The sequence below is a fragment of the Sus scrofa genome, chromosome 18, assembly GCF_054392235.1.
Source record: "Sus scrofa isolate SSC_HxYL_T2T_F1_AM1 chromosome 18, Sscrofa_HxYL_maternal_Yorkshire_Landrace_v2.0, whole genome shotgun sequence".
Lineage (NCBI taxonomy): Eukaryota > Metazoa > Chordata > Mammalia > Artiodactyla > Suidae > Sus > Sus scrofa.
In genome coordinates, this window is record NC_139400.1 from 12,811,860 (window position 1) to 12,831,792 (window position 19,933).

At 50.7% G+C, this 19,933-nt stretch overlaps 1 protein-coding gene and 1 long non-coding RNA gene across 4 annotated transcripts in view; both read right to left on the minus strand.

Annotated features, from left to right (window-relative positions):
- DPP6 (dipeptidyl peptidase like 6) overlaps positions 1 to 19,933 on the minus strand; it is a 1,001,611-nt gene that overhangs the window by 723,787 nt on the left and 257,891 nt on the right. The gene's annotated exons all lie outside the window — the stretch shown is intronic.
- Positions 1,975 to 14,284, minus strand: LOC146394871 (uncharacterized). Its single transcript, XR_014833481.1, has 2 exons — positions 13,733 to 14,284; positions 1,975 to 5,189 (listed from the first exon to the last, which is right to left on the minus strand). It is a non-coding gene; the product is annotated as an uncharacterized LOC146394871 (long non-coding RNA).

Genomic DNA, 19,933 nt, shown 5'->3' on the forward strand with positions numbered 1-19,933 from the left:
GAGATTCTCACAGCCCCCACGTTCTCCACTCTGACGACTTACAACCCATCCTGGGCTGCAGCCTTTCTTTACTTCAATGGATAATGCTTCTCCTCTTCTTTTCTCATACAAATAAAACAAGGCTATCATGACTTATCCTGACACTTGCGAATTCTAGGGTTCATCTGTATTATCTGTTTTAGGAAGAAATTGGGACTCGCTTTTCCCAGTTTATTTCAATTTCAGATCTTCTTTGTTTTCAACCCAGTTTTATTCTTTATAAGCAGGCATAAGCTTTGATTTCCTCATTGTCGCCATGAATGCTGTAGCAGGACACTGCCATTTAGGGTCTGAACACCTAACATGTTACTTTACTACACATTATTTTATTTCACCTATATTGAATTGGGGGGATGGTGTATGCATACAAGTTTTATCATCTATGCACTAAATTTAAGTTAGGAAGGGGGCATTAGAATTATTTGCCACAGCCAGGGGAGAGTGGGCTCAGATAGGGCTATCCATTCTAACATATGTATTTCTAAGTTTGCATTTCTTTTCAAGAACATATATGCTCATGGCCACTCTCTAATTACACGATGAGGTGGAACTCGCCCAGTTCCTGGCTCTTGACCCTCCCTTCCCTGTTTGGCTGCTTTCTTTTCAGTATCAGGCCCTTGGAGAGCCACTATATGAGGCCCTTATGCATACAGCAAACCTGTCCCCAATAACCTGAAGGGGGAAATGATGCTCTGGCAGGTTGATGCATTGAGAGGCTCTGGTCAGTGTCTCAAGTACTGAGGCTGCTTCAGGAGGGCCTCCAGGTCAAGGGCATTCCCCACACTTCATACTGGTCCTCTGCACACACACCATCCTCAACTAGAGACATGTCCCTCTTTCCATTGAAACCAATGGTACTTGACATGAATATGACTATATTTCTTCTAAAACTCCCCTTCACTCTTTAAAAAGTATGAAATATGAAATTATATTTCATATACAGAATACAGCACATTCATGGTTTAACATGCTATCACTTGGTTGTACTTACAATAATATCTTTAAAACTAAAACCTTATGAAACAGTTGAGGCCCAGAACTGGCCACAAGGTTCCTTCCTTCTCCTTTCCCAATAACCTGAGCTTGGAGTTGGTGTGCATGTTTTCATCCTGCATTATTATACTTTTTATCTTTTTTTTTTTACTTTATCTTCATACATCAGCAACAAGAAACAATAACTGTTTTGTGTGGCTCAAATTTGACCTAGATGGTATCATTCCACACCTATAATCTTTGTCACCATGCAAAGGGGTATTTTGGGCATATCCATAGTAAATCAAAATATCTAGTTCATTCATTTGATTGCTGTGTAGTATTTTAATCGTGAATATACTACCATGACTTACTTGTTCCCTATTTATAAATATTAAATTGTTTTGTCTTCTGTTAAATAAATACTTCTATGCATCAATCCTCACTTTCACATGTCAGTCTACTCTAGGGACTATATCTAGAGGGAGAATTGTAGGGTACAGCATATAAACAGCTTCCACTCTTATTAAAGAGAATTCTAATTAGAGACAATTCTAAATTGCTTTCATGGATAGCTGTACCTACTTTTCTATGACAAACAATATGTATGAATTCATTTTCCTCCAAATTATAACAATTTTAGATGCTTTACATTTTTGAAATCTCACCTGGGCCTCATAAATTTTTATTTGCATTTTACTGACTGCCAGCGTGACTGGAACTCTTTAGGGAAGTTTATTGGTCATTCTGGTTTCCAAATTTGGAGTGTACCCACTGATAGCTTTTGTCTTTTCCTATTAGTTTATTTATCTATTATTTACTGATTCCTAAGGATTTAAATGTTATGGACGCTAATTCTATATCAGTTATATGTGCAGCTATGTGTTCATCTAGTCTGCGGCTTGTTTTGTCAATTTTCTGCCTATAGAAAAATATTTATTTTTTTCCTTTATCACTTGTACATTTTTGTGTTGTGTAAGACATCCTTCCATGCTCTAATTCCTATAAAGATGTTTCATATTTTCTCCTAAAGTTTACGAAAAATTTTACTGCTCCTTTTGGCTGCACCCATGGAATGCAGAAGTTCTGGGGCCAGAGATTGCACCCTTGCCCTGGCAGTGATGACTCTGAGTCCTTAACCTGCTGAGCCACCAGGGAATTCCAAAAATTTTATTCTTTAATCCTCATGGGTTTTTTTTTTCTATAAAATGAGAAAGGCAACTGATTATGTTTTTTCTAGATCAATAAACGATTTATATTTATTAAATAACATTTCCTACCAATGTGTGACAACTCCTCTCTTTGCCAATTACTCATACATATGTTGGGCTTTTAACCTTTCCTTCTTCAGTTTTCCTAAAGCATTCAGGGATGGTTGTAAGGATTAAGTGGATTCATGTTTGAGTGAGTTGTGTGGCCATTTCTGTTCTGCCCCTTGGTCTGGGCAGTCTGTCCCCCAACACCTGTGAGGCACAGCAATCACAATGACCTCAGTCATTGGAATAAGGCTTGGCATCTAGTTAGACAGAAATCCCCTTCATGACTGTCCTGTTTACCTCGGTCTTTTACGCATCCACAGAATTTGTTCTTACCTTATTTCATTCATTCATTAATATTTGCAAACCTCACAACTCACACGGTACAGATCATAAAAAAAATAACCGTCATCTTTCCTATCCTCTTTCCTCCAAGACTGCCACTGGCTGCTGCTGGGTATATACAACCCCCCCATCTATTTATGTGCATTTTTATAAAAGTATAAGCGCAGATATGCCTTTTTTTGTTTACTCCTCTAGTTCCCCCCCCCCGCCCCAGGGAATTGCTACCTTGATTTAGAATCAGCTTAAGTTCTGTGAGGAAGAAAAAAAAATCAATTGAACTTTTTATTAAGAAAATTTGACTTGATCAAATCGGTGTAGGATTGGTTTATTGTGAAAATAATAACATATTTTTGGAGTTCCCGTTGTGGCTCAGCAGTAACAAACCCAACTAGTATCCATGAGGATGCAGGTTAGATCCCTGGCCTCATTCAGTGGGTTAAGGATCTCCCGTTGCTGTGAGCTGTGATGCATGTCACGGTGCAGCTCGGGATCTGGCACTGCTGTGGCTGTGGTGTAGACTGGCGGCTACATCACTGATTCGACCCCTAGCCTGGGAACCCTCCATATGCCACAGGTGCGGCCCTCGAGAGAAATGATAATAAAATATTTTAAAATTAAATAATAGGAGTTCTCTAGTGGCCGAATGGGTTAAGGATCTGGCGTTGTTACTGCCATGGTTCTGGTTACAGCTGTGGCATGGGTTCCATCCCTGGCCCAGGAACTTCCCCATGCCACAGGGGTGGCCACAAAGAAATTAAATAACTTTTCGCATCCATGAATACCAGTTTCTTCTGAGGATCCTTGTGTCATACCAGGAACTTCGGTCTAAGGGATGTGGGGAAATTTGAAGCCAAGAACTAACCTGCGGAGAGCACAGAGTACCAGGCTGTAGACAGGACAAGTGACAAGCTGGAAGCAGGAGGGTTGTCAGGAGGGGGGACAGACACTGCTTGTGCTCCTCCTGGTCATCAGGCCCGTCGCCGGCGGGGCCTGTGTGATTGAGGGGCCCCAGCCCTCCAAGCCCAGGATCCCCTGAGCACAGCACTTGCAGACGGCGCAGCCCAGAGTCAGGGTTCGTGTAGCTTCAGACAATCAAGTTTATCCATCCGCCGTGATCCGCCACCAGGGGATCAAACCTACGCCCCTGAGCACATGAGCATGGTGCTGGGACCAGCCCGAAGGTAGGCAGGCACAGCTTACAGGCTATGCTTCTGAATGTCAGACTCAGTACAGCCCAACCACCCTTGGTGGACAGTGGGGAAAAAACCACTCTATCTGGTAGCAGGAGCCTATGGATAGCTGATAACTCTGGTTAGGCCACGCCCCGTCCTCTCCCAACGCCTGCTGTAGTATTTCAAAACCACTAGCCTGTTGTAAGCCTGGAAGACAGACAGACCCACATGTCACACATGCACAACCAGACAGCTTTCTCAGGACTCAACAGGGTCAGACCCCACCTGGCATTCTGTCAGGTATGCAGTGATGCCCAGGAGGTTTTTCAAAACACCTGGATCAGCTCAGCCCAGCACCCCATCCCCACCTGCCGTGAGCACAGTCAGGGGGCCAGGCTTCTGGACAGGGGTTTTGTTTATCACAAAACAAACCTCAGTGACAGGCATTCAACTCTCCAAAGACAAGCCCCCCTCAGGAAAAATCCTGAAATGATGATGGAACTGAAGGGGCACTCTCAGAGCCGGAACCTGATCCAAGCCCTGCCCGTCTGGCCAGCTTTCCCTCCCAGGACACATTCTCCCTTCTGGCCTAAGGAGCAGTGTTTGATCCCCTGCTGCGTTCCTCCTCAAGCCTCCCGGCACTGTTGCAAAGCCTGGAAAACAGAAGCTACTCAGTAAACTCTGCCCTCTGCTGTCCACACCTTCAAAGTACACACGCCTAGTCTGAACGCCCACATCAGCACGCACACGGGGTGCCCAGATGCAAAATTTAAGCTACTGAGATTATAGGTGTTTCCTTAACACGGCTGATTTTTCTGTTTTCGAGGGATTGAGATTTCTAGGCTAATTTCATTGGCTGGATTTCCTTGAGATACCCAGGGAAGCTGACCCAAGACGACTCCAGCACCTCCCCGACCCCCTCCACCCCACCCGCTCCTCAATAATCTGCATTTCACTAATGAGAGAGGGACCTTCCTACCCTCTTGCAGGAAGACATTCTAGGGCACTGTTTGTGTAAAGGCTTCGCACAAAACGAAACGAACCAGGACCATCAAGGCAAGGACCTAGTTTCCGTGGAAATGACATGACATCTCGGATTAGCCTCAATATTCCCGGCTGTGAAATGGGTGCAGCAATTTTGACCAAGAGTTACACAGCGGGGTTTATGATGTCATGCCTTCTACTTTCATATATGTTTGTAAATCTCCATAAACGTAGTGCCCCAGTCGCCGTTTGATGAAGACGATGCCGATGGAGCTGAAGGATGAAGATGTGCCATTCTGACGTGGGAACCAGGGGAGGGGAAGAAACAAGGCTTTTAAAATCAGAAAGTTCTCCAGAGTTCCCGTTGTGTCTCAGGGGTTAACGAATCCGACTAGGAACCAGAAGGTTGCGGGTTCAATCCCTGGCCTTGCTCAGTGGGTTAAGGATCCGGCGTTGCCGTGAGCTGTGGTGTAGGTTGCAGACGCGGCTCAGATCCCAAATTGCTGTGGCGCAGACCGGTGGCTACAGCTCTGATTAGACCCCTAGCCTGGGAACCTCCATATGCCATGGGAGCGGTCCAAGAAATGGCAAAAAGACAAAAAAATAAAATAAAATCAGAAAGTTCTGGGTTCTCACTGTGCTTCTCCCTCTCACTACCTGGAAGCCTTGGGCAGGTCGCTTAATCTAAGACCCAGTTTCCATCTCTGTAAAAAGGAGAAGAAGCCCCGCCACACTGGGTTATGATGAGGCTAGGGTAAGAGAATGTATTGAAATGCTGGCACACAGAGAAGGCAAATGACGCATCTTTCCCTCTCTCCTTTGTGCCAGCAACCCCAGGTCCATCTCAGGGGCCCGTGAATACCAGCAGTGTACATAACTCACTTGTTCGGGATCATCCTGGCAAACTCTGATTCCGATGGTTAGTTTGCTCTAGTTCAGCCTCTCCCGTGGAAAGGCATCACCTGATCACGGAAACGGTGTCAGCAAAAAATAACACGCACGCACACAGGCACGTGTGGGAGGAGCTACCATCTTACACTATGCGGTTCTTGTGTCGCTTTATGCGCAATCCTCCCAAGGTGGCACCTCCATTAGCTCAGCGAGGGTGGTTTAAAGGCGTTGTGAAAGAATAAGGGCCATCAATAGCATGCCAGGACCTCAATAAGCCACAGCTCATTCGCGATTTTCAGAGATGAGTCCACGGATAATCCACCTCCTTAGAGAGGGTCGGAGCGAACATCACAAATACAGTCGGCCGGTCCCTCGATTGACCCAGCTATTCGAAGAAAGAATGCCCCATGCTACCAATTTCGGTTTTCTGTTAAACGGAGGGCCATTCTTGCTTAAAACGGATTTTCATAAAGAAAACTGACTCGGTTATTTTCTTGAAGAATTTTGCATGACCTCAGCAACTGAATATGCCGTTCGGGAAAAATAAATCTTAGAGAAGCAAACAGAAGCGTTGAAGGAAAAATGGAAAGCATGTGAGTCAGATCTAACACATCTACCTCCTGACCACATAAAACACCTAAAAGTTTTCCAGGACCTCTGTGTAAATGAGGAGAAAGCTCATAAATGAATAGATCCATTCCAAATCATGCAGAGTTTATTTACTTGTTTAGTTTTTGTAGCAGCCGGCCTACACCACAGCCACAGCAACACAGGATCCAAGCTGCATCTGCGACCTGCACCACAGTTCATGGCAACACCAGATCCTTCACCCACTGAGCCAGGCCAAAGGATTGAACCTACGTCTTCACAGATATTATTTGGATTCGTTATCGCTGAGCCACAAAGGGTACTCCCGACAAAACTGATTTTTTTTTTAAGTCCGCCAAATTACTTGGAATTTTGCAAAGCCATGTTTCTTTTTTTTTTTTTTTAAGGCCTCTTTAAGGAGGAATCAAGTAACTGCTGACTTGATTAATTCATCTGACTCTAGCAAATACAGGAACATTTATTTATGATGAAATAAAGGATTATTAAAAGTAAAGAAAATAACCAGTGGTCTGTGAAAAGCCAGCTGTCAACCAGGTTTCAGTGTTTTAAAAACAAAATACTACCCTGAGTTCCAAAGTAAGCATTTAAAATATAAATAACAGGACAAATACTTTCATAAATATCATTTGAATATTTCCAAAAACTGTATTTTTTTCCCTCAGATTCTGGGGCCCAGTTATTAACTCTTAAAATTGTCATAACAGAGGAAAAAGCAAGTAAGTTAATCATCAAGTTCTCTATTGTTACAGTTTTATTTTTATTTCAAGATGTATCAAAAATAAACTATGCAGGCGTTCCTGTCGTGGCTCAGCGGTTAACGAATCTGACTAGGAACCACGAGGTTGCGGGTTCGATCCCTGGCCTCGCTCAGTGGGTTAAGGATCCGGCGTTGCCGTGAGCTGTCGTGTAGGTCGCAGATGCAACTCAGATCCCGTGTTGCTGTGGCTGTGGCGTAGGCTGGTGGCTACAGCTCCGATTCAGCCCCTAGCCTGGGAACCTCCATGTGCCGTGCGTGCGGCCCTAGAAAAGACAAAAAGACAAAAACTAAATAAATAAACTATGCATGTTTTCAATGCAGAATATGGAAATAATTTAGGATTTGACTTTAGGTAACCATCCCTCAAATACGGCTCCTACCTGGCACCTGTTCTGCAGTCCAACTCTTGACCCTTGGCCACAGCACAGGCCTTACACAGGTCCTATGCTAAGGTCTGTCCCCTAGAACTTAGCACAGGACCGTCAGCTCTGAGGTGCTTAGGGGTCTCCAGACTTGCTGTGGCTGATTTTTGTTGTCCCTTAAAAGAGGGGTGTGTGCACTTTTGTGTAAGTGCAGGGAAGACCCCAATTCTTTGTTATTTGACAAGACTCACAGGTTAATTTCCAGTAAGACTAAAGTGGTGCATTGAGGCCCTGGGGGTAACTGACTAACCTTCCAACTGTCGAGAGTCTGGCATCAGAGCACCCCTGGGGCTGAGGAGGCCCTCTGTACCACCCAGGGTCCTCCATCCCGTCCTTCATTGGATGGCATCTTCCGGGCATCTGCAGGCTGCCCCGGGAGCTGCCACCATGCCCGAGGACGGCCCTTCCAGGATTTTGCAAGAAACTCCAGAGCTCTCTCAGTCTGGGCTGACTTCATGCCTCAGGTTTTTGTCATTCCCGTTCATTTTCCAGTGTGTGATGTACCCTCCTTGTGCCAGCCATGGCGACCTCCCCCGCACCTGTGCTCCTAAAACCAGTCTGGCCGTGGACACCAATAATGCCCACTTGCCGAATCCCCAGGGCGTTTCCTGCCTTCACGGGACTTGCGGGCGCGATGCCTTCTCATCTAAGGAGCTGACTGTCCTTGGGCTCCACGATGGCCTTCCCTCCCCTTCTTTTTAGCCGCTCCTGCCCTGCCTGATGCCCCCCCCTTTTTTTCCTTTTGAGCCACCCCGCAGCACATGGAGTCACTGGGCCAGGGATCACCTCTGAGGGGGAGTTTCGACCTATGCCACAGCTGCAGCAATGCCAGATCCTTAACCCGCTGTGCCAGGCCAGGGTTCGAACCTGTGTCCCAGTGCTCCAGAGATGTCTCGATCTCCTTGCGCCATAGCGGGAAGTCCCCTGATGCCTTGAACACCTTGCAGGATCCTGAGTGTGTTCACCTGCCGTCCTCTCGACCCACTTCTCCCGGGGCCACCTCCTCAGCGGCACAGCTTCAGATGTCACCAAGAGAGTAATGGTGTCAAAATGCAAACGTCTCCCTTCCTGGTCTTTCCCCACATCGGGCTCTTTATACCCCAAACCCATTACTCTTGCCTCCTCCACTGGCTCCACTGGCTCCGTCCCTCTCTCAGCACCGATGCCACACTCCCTTTTCCTGACGGTGTCTGTCCGATGAGGCCACGAGGACAAATCACCATGGGCGGGGCGGCTTAAACAGCAGGCTTCCTCTCCTCGTGGGTCCAGAGGCTGGACATGCAACTGGCCACGGTGCCCACGGCCGGGCCTGGCAGGAACCCTCTTCCTGGCTGGCAACGGCCTCCTTTGTGCAGTGTCCTCACGTGGCAGCGGGAGAGGAAGAAGCCTCTCTTCTAAAGACGAAAATCTCATCCCAAGGGCCCCACCGTCCCGGCCTCATCTAACCCGAATTATCTGCCAGTGGTCCATCTCCGAATACCACCACATTGCGGGGCGGCGGGAGGAGGGGTGGGGGGGGCTTGAACTTAGAATCTGGGGGAACACGAACGTTCAGCTCTCCTTTCACGTCTCATTCCTCACCAACGTCTGCCAGGTCCCCTCAGCCTCAAAACCCCTCTCGCCTTGTCCCCTTCTTTCCGGTGTGACCTGCTATTTGGGAAACCCTGAAGCCGAAACGAAACAACAGACACCCTTGGCGCAACCAGAGGTGACCTGTGCTTGCGACGGCTTCCATCTGCTGCTCGACTTCCACACTTTCCGAGGAGGCCACCAAGGCCGTCTGGGCAAGATCTCCTGGCTGATTCCCTCCAAATGTCCCCTCTCCCTCAACCGAGCATCCCCGGGCCATTCTCCAGGCTGAACGCGGAACAGTTTCTTAAATGAACTACAGGGGACCCTGCCACGTGTCCACATCCAGTGTCCCACGGCTTCCCATCACCCTGAAAAGGGTGACCTCGGGTGTGAGCCCCACGACCCCCTCTCCCAGTCCTTTCCCATCACTTCGCCCCGTCGACGCAACACCCCTCTTTAGGTCCACCTGCGTGCGTGGGTGCCCTGAGCCTCTTTCGAGGGCCTGGGCCCTTGAAGGGGCTGCCGCCTCAGCCGGGGACAGCCTCCTCCCTCCCACGGTCATCGCCTGCTCACCTGGGAGGAACGAGCACATGCACTCGAGCCTCCCAAAACAATCCCTGATGCGCCCGAGACAGAATTAAGAGTCTCAGAGTCCCTGCTGTGGCGCAATGGAATCTGTGGTGTCTCTGGAGCTCAGGGATGCAGGTTCAATACCTGGCCAGGCACAGTGGGTTAAGTACCCGCAGCTGCAATGAGGCAAAATCTGATCCCTTGCCCGGGAACCCCATGTGCCAAGGGGTGGCCAAATAAATAAATAATCATTAAAAAAAAAAAAGAATTCAGCGTCTCTCCTCTTTTGAGCACAGGCCCTTTGCACATGCTATCAGATAGTAATAAGGCAAGGCAACGTGTACACCATGAAGGCAAGGACTATTTCTTTGATGAAGACCCACCGACTGAACTCCTTGTACCTGTAAAGTGACTCCTATAGGGGTTTTCAAACAAATAAAACCCACATCAGCACGTCTTCCTATTGCTTACCTGCATACAGATTTCTCAGCCTGACCCCACAGCCTACACTGTCCAATACGGCAGCCACCGGCCACCCAGGGCCGTCTAAACATAAATAGGTGACGATGAAATAAAATGTGAAAATTCAGTGGCACAAACCACAGCCCAAGTGCTCAGCAGCCACACTGGCCACTGGTCCCGACAGCACAGGTGGACAATACCTCCATCATCAAAGACGGTTCCATCCGGGTCCTGCTGGAGACCCTTCCCAGGGTGGGCCAGGGGGACAAGCAGGGGTACCCAGGATACGCTCCCCCATTCTGAAGCCCTCATGCCAGCTTGACTGGAGGAGACCCCCAGCCCGGGGCCCTGCTGCTCCCCGAGCAGAGCTTGGCCTGACTCCGGAGCCAGCCCCATCTGAGGCCCGGGGGCAGCAGGGCAGTGCCTCTCGGAGGAACTGTGGGGGCTGCATGGGGACAGGCAGGCTTATTTTGCTCACCCCACTGACCGGGTCCTAACTGGTACCCACGCCCATCATGCTCGAGTGCCAACGCTCTTACAGATACTAGTCAGCAGAGGGGAAGGGGGCCCGTGGAGTAAGGGGTTAATTCCCGGAACTCGGGGGGCCTGCCTGCCCTTCCCCAGGCAGCGAGGGGAGGGGGTAGGAGGGGCTGCGTTTTACTGCCGGTTTTGTCTCCCCTGGGCCCCTCGCGGTTTTTTCTCAATCAAGGAACGTCTCAGGAATGGGATCCTGGAAACTGAGCATTTTTCGCAGCCTCACAGCCTCCTCGCCTCCTCTCTTCTCATTTGTTTCCGCCTTCTCCCAGGCTTGCTGTCAGTGGCGCTGGTGACAGGCCTCACAGCTACACACACACCAGGAGCTACGGCTGAAGGGAGAGGGACAGTTGTCGCAGGGACCAGACCCAGGCCCCGTCACACATCCAGGATGCAAGACAGGCCCGTGAGACCACCTTTGGGAGCCAAGAGCAGGAGCACAGGACCTGAGGGGCAGGGATTCTGTGAGGAAGATGCAGAATGACCCCAAGGAGCTGGCAAGTTCCAAGGACCCTTCATCCTGATGCGCCCCCCCCCCCCGCCCCCACCACTGGTCCCTCTCCCGTTGACAGGGCGGGCTCATGCTGCAAGCGAGACATGACCGGTTCCCAGTCTGGGGGCATGTGACCAAGGCTGGCTCCATCACAAGCCCGGAGAGAGGCCTCACATGCAGTCCTTGGGGAAGAACAAAGTTCCCCGGGCCCTGGACCAGACCAGTGATGGGAGTCAGTTTTACCTACTCCTCTGCTCGTCATATGGACGGCTCTGCCTGTTTCAGAAAACACACAGGTGCTGAAACTTCAGACATAACCCAGAGAAAGGGGTACCTCTCGCTAATCACATGTTCTGCCTACTTCACACATGGATTTTATCTGTGCTGCGCTTCAAGCACGAGCTGCTCCAGAAAGAAAAGACACGCCCTGGAGTTCCCGTCGTGGCGCAGTGGTTAACGAATCCAACTAGGAACCATGAGGTTGCGGGTTCAGTCCCTGCCCTTGCTCAGTGGGTTAACGATCCGGCGTTGCCGTGAGCTGTGGTGTAGGTTGCAGATGCGGCTCGGATCCCGCATTGCTGTGGCTCTGGCGTAGGCCGGCAGCTGTAGCTCCGATTCGACCCCTAGCCTGGGAACCTCCATATGCCGCGGGAGCGGCCCAAGACAACAACAACAAGACAACAACAACAAAAAAGACAAAAAGACCAAAAAAAAAAAAAAAAAGAAAAAAGAAAAGACACGCCCTTGTCTTGAAGGGGCTCGGACCTGGCGGCGACGCCAGTATGTGCACAAATCATGGTGACGCCCCTTGTTCTGTGCTGACTGTACAGAGTGGTGTCCTGGGCAGCAAGGAAGGGACCTCTGATGGCCCTGTCCCCACGTCCACACGCAGCACAGGGAATGTGACACCGGGCTGCCTTGAAGGACGTCTAGGCTTTGTCATGAAATGGCGAGGAACAGAGGGGCCAGGGGTGAGCCTGTGTGCCTGGCGCGGAGGCAAGACCGCATGGGGTGCTGGAAGGCTCAGGGGCCAGGCAGCTGAGACGCAGGACCCAGGGGCCGCCCCAGCCAGCCAGGGCACTCAGATGACAGTCGAGGCCCAGCTGAAGGCAGAAACGGGGCATCTTGGAAAAGCAGACTTGCAACAAGAAAACATCCCTCAGGGTGGCCGCCGAGTCCCTGGATGGATGGCAGCGGAAAGAGCAGCAGAGGCGACGCTGCTTTTAATAGCCTGTGACATTTGCATTTCTTCCCGGGAAACACTCCCCTCTCTCCCTAAAAACAGAGATTTTACCCACGGCTGGGAAGGAGCCAGAAAGCCCGAGGGAGACGGGGCCCTTGCTTTTGGAAAGGACACATCTTAAAAATAGCCTCCTGTCTTTCCAACGGAGCGCGGCACGCGGGGAGGTGTCTGGGACGGAAATGATGAATAATGGAGAAGCGACCGCAGCGGGGGCCCCCGGGGACCAGGCGGCTGCACCCCTCCTGCCTCTTCTCCACGGTCAGCCCCCGGAATTAGCCATTTAGGTCCGCGTTTCCCCTGCTGGACTGTTGACTGGTGAAGCGATGAGCATAGCGTGACAAGCAGGGTGGATGCATGAGTTCTGAGTCGTGACCACATCGCCAGCCCCGGGCTGGACCCCACGGAGGCCTGGAGCACAGGCTTGGCCCTTGACCTCCACGAGCTCCAATTCCAGGGGAAAAGACAGAGAAGGTAGCAATTTCCTCTGTGGTGTGCGTGATACGTGCTCCTACAGCTGTGTACAGACGACATCTGGGAGCCTGTCGCAGGGACGTTCAACCCAGACTGGGGGTGGGATTTCAGGAAGGGGGGCCATAAAAAGGGGTCTATAAAGGGAAGAAGGAAAAGTGGAGCTCAGCAGAGAAACCGCTACCCGCCTGTTCACAGTGTCAGAAACTCGGGTGGGGACACTGCGATTGCTCCCAAAGGGACAGCGATGACATGGCCCAGCCCCCAGGGAGAGGCACGGGCGGTGCTGGCCGGAAGCAAGTCAGAACAGCTCCCTGCAGCCCTGAGAACCTCTCCACACCGTTCTCACCCGAGTCCCCAGTGCTTCCACTCAGCATCGGGGCTAAAAGCAGGGGCGACACTGGCCATCACCAGTCACAGGTGTGAATGCAGGTTTGGGACAGGCAGGTTTGGAGCAGCGTCCTAGGAACCTTGCTCACGTGACTGCTCCGTACACATCTGGCTCCTCCCCTCACCCCTGGGGAGCCCGCGCCCCACGCTCGAGGGGCTGGAGGGAAAACCATGAGGCCAACATCCTGGCCCCCAGGACGCCAGCCCTGGAGCTAGGCATGGATAAGGTGTTTGGTTACCGTCGGAGCATCAGGTTCTAGACACCTGCGTGTTCTGACAGCTCGGCATACACACAGGTTTTCTAGTGCCGTCTAGAAACGCCTCACTTTTAACTATATTTTTTAGGGCTGCACCTGCGGCATACGGAAGCTCCTGGGCTAGGGGCCGAATTGGAGCTGTAGCTGCTGGCCTACACCCCAGCCACAGCCACATGGGATCTGAGCCACATCTGTGACCCATGCTCACAGCTCACAGACATGCTGGATCCTTAACCCAAGGAGTGAGGCCAGGGATTGAACCCGCATCCTCATGGACACTATGTCACGTTCCCAACCCTCTGAGCCACAACAGGAACTCTGCCACTCCCTACTTCTATTTTCTAATTTCCCTGCTACTCATGTTGGCAATCTCTGTGGGGTTGAAAGAAGAAATAAGGAATAGCAAGCAGTAAGGCCTCCTCTGCCAACAGGGATCCTGCCAGGGCCTTATTTGCCAGGCCTTGGAACAGGAGGACAGAGACAGGTGTGGAGGTCCTGCGGTTTCTCCATCATATAATTAGCAGTTGTGGTTCCCAGACCCACAGGGCACACAGCATCCTAGAACAGGACCTAGAGAAGCCCGCGGATGAAGAGGGCCGTCTGCGGGAAAAAAAGGAACGGTTTAGACACCTCTGGGTTTGGACAGTCCGGGTGCCATTCTCTGGAGTCCAATGACACTAACTAACCCACGAAGATCCCTTGCCTGTTTAAGCCATTCAGCCTTGACCGTGACCATATACATACATGAGCACAATGAAAAAAATACCTCAATATCTTATCATTTTGGCTTTTCTTTCTTTTTTTTCTTTTTTTTTTTTTTTTTTTTTTTTTTTTTGCCATTCCCAGGGCTGCTCCCGCGGCATATGGAGGTTCCCAGGCTAGGGGTCGAATCGGAGCTGTACCCGCCAGCCTATGCCAGAGCCACAGCAATGCGGGATCCGAGCCGCGTCTGTGACCTACACCACAGCTCATGGCATCGCCGGATCCTTAACCCACTGAGCAAGGCCAGGGATCGAACCTGCAACCCCATCGTTCCTAGTTGGATTCGTCAACCACTGAGCCATGAGGGGAACGCCTCATTTTGGCTTTTCTAACTAAAAAAAAATTCAGTTTCCTCTCTTCCTCCCCCCATTGCTTTCCCCAAACGAAAACTCACCCAGAACAGCAAGCACCAATCCAACGGCAATAATGATTGACTAACAGATCCACGATACGGACCAGATGAGTCAAACGTAAGTGACAAATCATTGGCCCTTAAAACTCCAACAAGACAGGGAGTGACCCTCCAAACAGTTTAGAATAACCAAAAGGCTACCTCCTTTGAGAAAATCATCAGGAAGTCAGAGTTACCCGTTGAATTGGGTTCCCTAAAAAGGTATGCGGTCCCCACCCCAGGCTGTGTCCCTGCTTAACAAGAGGGTTGTTGCAGAGGTCATTAGTTCAAGGCACGCTGGGGTCCAGTGGCCCTAGGTCCCATATCCTGGAGTCCGGAGACGAAGGGAAGGGACCCACAGAGAAAATGCGACAACGAGGCGGCCACAAGCCAAGGAACGCCGGGCCCCCCAGAAGCTGGAACAATGTGGACAGGTCCCCCCCCCCAGCCCCACGGGTTTCAGAGGAGGGTGGTCTGCGATCACCAGGATGCTGGACTTCTGCCTCCAAAACGGTGATTCCACACACGCCTGTGGGTCGAAGCCTCCCAGTTTGGGGTGTGTGTTAGAGCAGCTCTGGGAAAAGGCTGGGGTCACAGACAAGCGTGTATCGTCTGATAACTTGGATGTGAGGCCAAGGCAGCAGGAGCCGCAGATTTCCTCCTCCTGCGGACGCGGGGAGGGGACGCATTCTGGGACCCCAAATACTGCCATTCCACAAACCGCCGTAAACGAGGGAGACATCCTGCCATAGACACGCCTACTCCACATGCTCATTTCACTGCAAAGCTTTTATTTAAAGCAAATACGATAATCTTAAGAATTCACGGAGTTCCTGTCGTGGTGCAGTGGTTAACGAATCCGACTAGGAACCAGGAGGTTGTGGGTTCGATCTCTGCCCTTACTCAGTGGGTTAAGGATCCGGCGTTGCCGTGAGCTGTGGTGTAGGTTGCAGACTCGGCTCAGATCCTGCGCTGCTGTGGCTCTGGCATAGGCCGGCAGCTACAGCTCTGATTCAACCCCTAGCCTGGGAACCTCCATATGCTGCAGGTACAGTCCTAAGAGACAAAAAGAAAAAAAAAGAGAGAGAGAGAGAGAGAGAAAGGATAGATAGATAGATACATATATGTAGATGTGTAACTGAATCCCTTTGCTGTACCCCTGAAACTGTAAATCAAGAACACCTCAAATAAAAGAGTTCAATGTTTCCCAAACTTCTTGGCCATGAACTCTTTTCTGCATGAGCAGACATTTCAAGGCAGCTTGGCACGTGCATCTGCATAGCGTCTCCTAAGCTCTCTAACAAGCACCCGATCTTACTTCCAAGGAACTGCAAAGCTAACAGTTAAATACACGCACACTTACGGATGGTAAAAGAATTAGATTAAGTTAGGTTTTTCATAATTTTTTAAAACTTATTATTTATTTATTTATTTTGGTCTTTTTAAGGGCCGCACCCACAGCATACGGAGGCATACCCAGGCTAGGGGTTGAATCCAGCCTATACCACAGCCATAGCAACCCAGATTCAAGCCGCGTCTGCGACCTACACCACAGTTCATGGCAATGCTGGGTCCTTAACCCACTGAGTGAGGCCAGGGATCGAACCTACGTCCTCATGGTGGCTAGTATGATTCATTTCCGCCGAGCCACAGTAGGAACTCCCATAATTTTATTTTTAAGTGAAATTTTATATCTTACTCGTCAACAGATTTTATTTGAACTCAATGAAAGTGAGACCAGGCCAGTCTTGGAGCCACAAAGACCAGGAAAAATGCCAGGAGCTGCTGATTATTCCCAACAAGCAAATGTGCTCTGACTTCTCAACACTGAACTAGAATCATGTCATTAAAAAAATATGGGGGAGTTCCCGTCGTGGCACAGTGGTTAACGAATCCGACTAGGAACCATGAGGTTGCGGGTTCGGTCCCTGCGCTTGCTCAGTGGGTTAACGATCCGGCGTTGCCGTGAGCTGTGGTGTAGGTTGCAGACGCGGCTCGGATCCCGCGTTGCTGTGGCTCTGGCGTAGGCCGGCGGCTACAGCTCCGATTCAACCCCTAGCCTGGGAACCTCCATATGCCGCGGGAGCAGCCCAAGAAATAGCAACAATAACAACAACAACAACAAAAAAGAAAAAAAAAGACAAAAAAAAAAAATATGGGCTACACTTTTCCCCAACGCAAGGCTTTCAGAGCTATCAGGAGCTTTTCCAAAATTGGACAGAGATTTCCCCTTCTCATTCTGGCCTGGCTTCACTGAAATCTGCATCTTGCCTCTCGGTTGAGCTGGGTTAATCGGCAACTTCCTTTCATATTCCTGCCATGCGTTTCTGCTCTCGAAGTAGCCTGACATGTGCTTCCTTGAGAGGCTGGAAACACAGGAGCTTGGAAGGCACTGAGCTTTGAGCAACACTGACTCAGAGAGCAAGTCAGGTGCCCAGAGACATGCTAGGTCCTCCTGACTTAGTAAGATACACCCACCGCCCATCAGCCTCCGTGAGGTGCGTGGTCAGCGGGCAGACTCGGAACTGCCGAGGCCCACGAGCCAACCTCAGGATGATTTAGGCACCAGGGTTGACCAACGAGTATTTCATGAGACCTGATGCCTGCTTATTTCTTTTCTTTAGGGCCGCACCTGAGGCATATGGAGGTTCCCAGGTGAGGGGTTGAATTGGAGCCGAAGGGGCCAGCTTACACCCCAGCCACAGCAGCACCAGATCTGAGCCACGTCTGTGACCTACACACAGCTCATGGCAACACCAGATCCTTAACCCACTGAGCAGGGCCAGGGATTGAACCCACATCCTCAAAGAGACAACGTCAGGTCCTTAACCCACTGAGCCATAATGGGAACTCCCATGATCCCTTTCCCAGGCTTTCACTGCTCCTCTGAGTCGGCATTGGAGTGTTTCTGCGTGTAGAGAACTCACCGAGGCTGTGTCCCTTGGGCAAAGCCTCCACGTCCCCCGCCCCTCTCTCTCTCACGTGTCTGGGGATCTTGCACCTTCTGGCCCATGCCCTGGTGAGCTCAGGGGGCTGCTGCCCACGTCCAGGAGAGATTCGGCACCTTGATGTGTGGTCCACACCCTGACCTCGCACCACGACCTGAGTCCTGGGAAAGCCGGCAGGTGTGGTGAGTTCTGGGCCCCGGGGGGGGTCGGGGGAAACCTTAGTCTGTGAGCTCGAGGCTTCTGAGCCTCCAAGAGGAACATCCAGATCAAGGGCCTGGCAAGTCCTGCTTTCAAAGGTGCGGCATCTACCGCTTGGGCTAATCACTGTGTAGGGCATTCCTGTGTGTGCGTGTGTGTGTGTGTGTGTGTGTGTGTGTGTGTGTGTCTGTGAGAGACAGATAGGTGGGTGGGGGGAGAGACAGACAGACAGACAGAGACAGGCCATCATTTGACTAGATAAACCCGAGAGTGGAAGAACTACGCCACCTTCCTTGGTCTCTTCTCCAGGAGAAATGCCACCAAGGTGCCACTGACTCTAAATACCCTCTCTCACTGTTGATGGCTGTCCCCTCTCCCTTGCTGGGGGTGAAGCAGAGCCTTCTCCAGCCTCATAAAGTCACAGAAGCCACTTCAAAGGAACATCTGCCTTCTGAGCAGACCATCTGACGAGACACCCAGGTCTCCATCCATCTGTTTCTGGTGCCCGAGTGAGTGGGGAGGCTTCTGGAATGTTCCAAAATGGAAAGAAAATTTGCCGACATCACGGCTAATAGAGTCAGAGGTGATTCAAAGCCAGGCATTAGGTTAAAGCGAAATTTAAGAGGAAGAGAATGAGAAGTGGGGTTCAATACGTCCGTTTCTGGCCAGCACCCTTTCCATAGCGGTCGAATTTCCCACTGTTTTCCTAAACAGCTCCACCGAGTCCACACCTTCTTTCACTGTGTTTCATATGGTGTGCTTGCCAGCCTGTTCTTGAATAATAAATCCTCAAGTCAAACCCCCCGGGCCTTGGCTTCCCCTTCCCCTCGCAGCCAGCTCCTCAGTAATATTTTCAGTGTCTCCTGGTTGGACTTACTCTGCCCACAACTGGCGAAATGTTATTTACTAAGCACTCACCACGTGTAATATTTCAAAATTGCAATCACAGAATGGACTCCAAGAGAAGCCATGTTTTACATGCCCCCCCCGCCCCGCCACCCTGTTTTCCTAGCTTAGTTTTAAGGCTTCAGGCTCCAGAGGGTCCCCGGGAACATCCTTGGCGAGTTCTGGTCTTTGTCAAGATGACACACCCTAGGGATGAATCTCCCAGAACCTACTGCCCTTCCTGGTCTGTTCTCCTCTCAGGAGGGACGTCTGACCCAGAACCTCTGGTTCCAAATCTCCAGGTTTCCTGCCTCAAAGTCAGGCAGGAGGGTGAAGGCTACAAGCCCACCTCGAGGGAAGCCTGATAAACTCTGATTAATTCTGGCATCAGAATTAGGAGGACCTGGAGTTCCTGTCGTGGTGCAGCGAAAACCAATATGACTAGGAACCATGAGGCTGCGGGTTCGATCCCTGGCCTCGCTCAGTGGGTTAAGGATCCGGCGTTGCCATGAGCTATGGTGTAGGTCACAGACGCGGCTCAGATCCTGCGTGGCTGCAGCTGTGGCGTACGTCGCAGCAACAGCTCCAATTAGACCCCTAGTCTGGGAACCTCCATATGCTGCGGGTACAGCCCTAAAAAGACAAATTAAAAAAAAAAAAAGAATTAGGAGGACCTAAAACCACGGAACCACTCAGGCCAGCTCCCATGACCAAACCACTCATCAAAGTCACAGGTAAGTTATAAAAACATGGCATCACAGCTGGAGTCGACGCCTATGCGACCCCTGGGGTTTATCACACTCCCTTCCCTCCCAGTTCCAGCCCCAAGACGCTTCGCCTCAGGGCACAGCCAGGCCCTGCCTCCTTCCTTCCCGGAGCAACTACATCTTGCAGCAAGGACTTTAGGATAAGCTTGGGCTCATCCGCGATCCAAGTGTTTTACATGCGGGAACTCTAACTGCTCAATAAGCCAATGAGAATAATAGCATCGCTTGGCCCCTCATTTTATAAAGGAGGAGGCTGAAGTCCAAAAAACAGTAAAAGGAACTGTGTAAGGCTAAATGATGAGGAAGGGGTAAGCAGAGTCAGAGTCCAAGCCCAGGCGGTCTGGGTCCTGGGCCAGCCCAGCCACCGTGGCAGGCTGCCCACCTCCTGTGGTACCCTGCCCATGATGCGGACCATCAGAGACAGCCCAGCCCTGTGTCCGGCGATCACGGTGTCGGGTGGACACACAACTGGCCTTCCGTGCAGGGCTTTCACGAACCACAGCAAGAACAGGTCATGACAAAAGCCTGCTAGTTAGTATCTGTGCG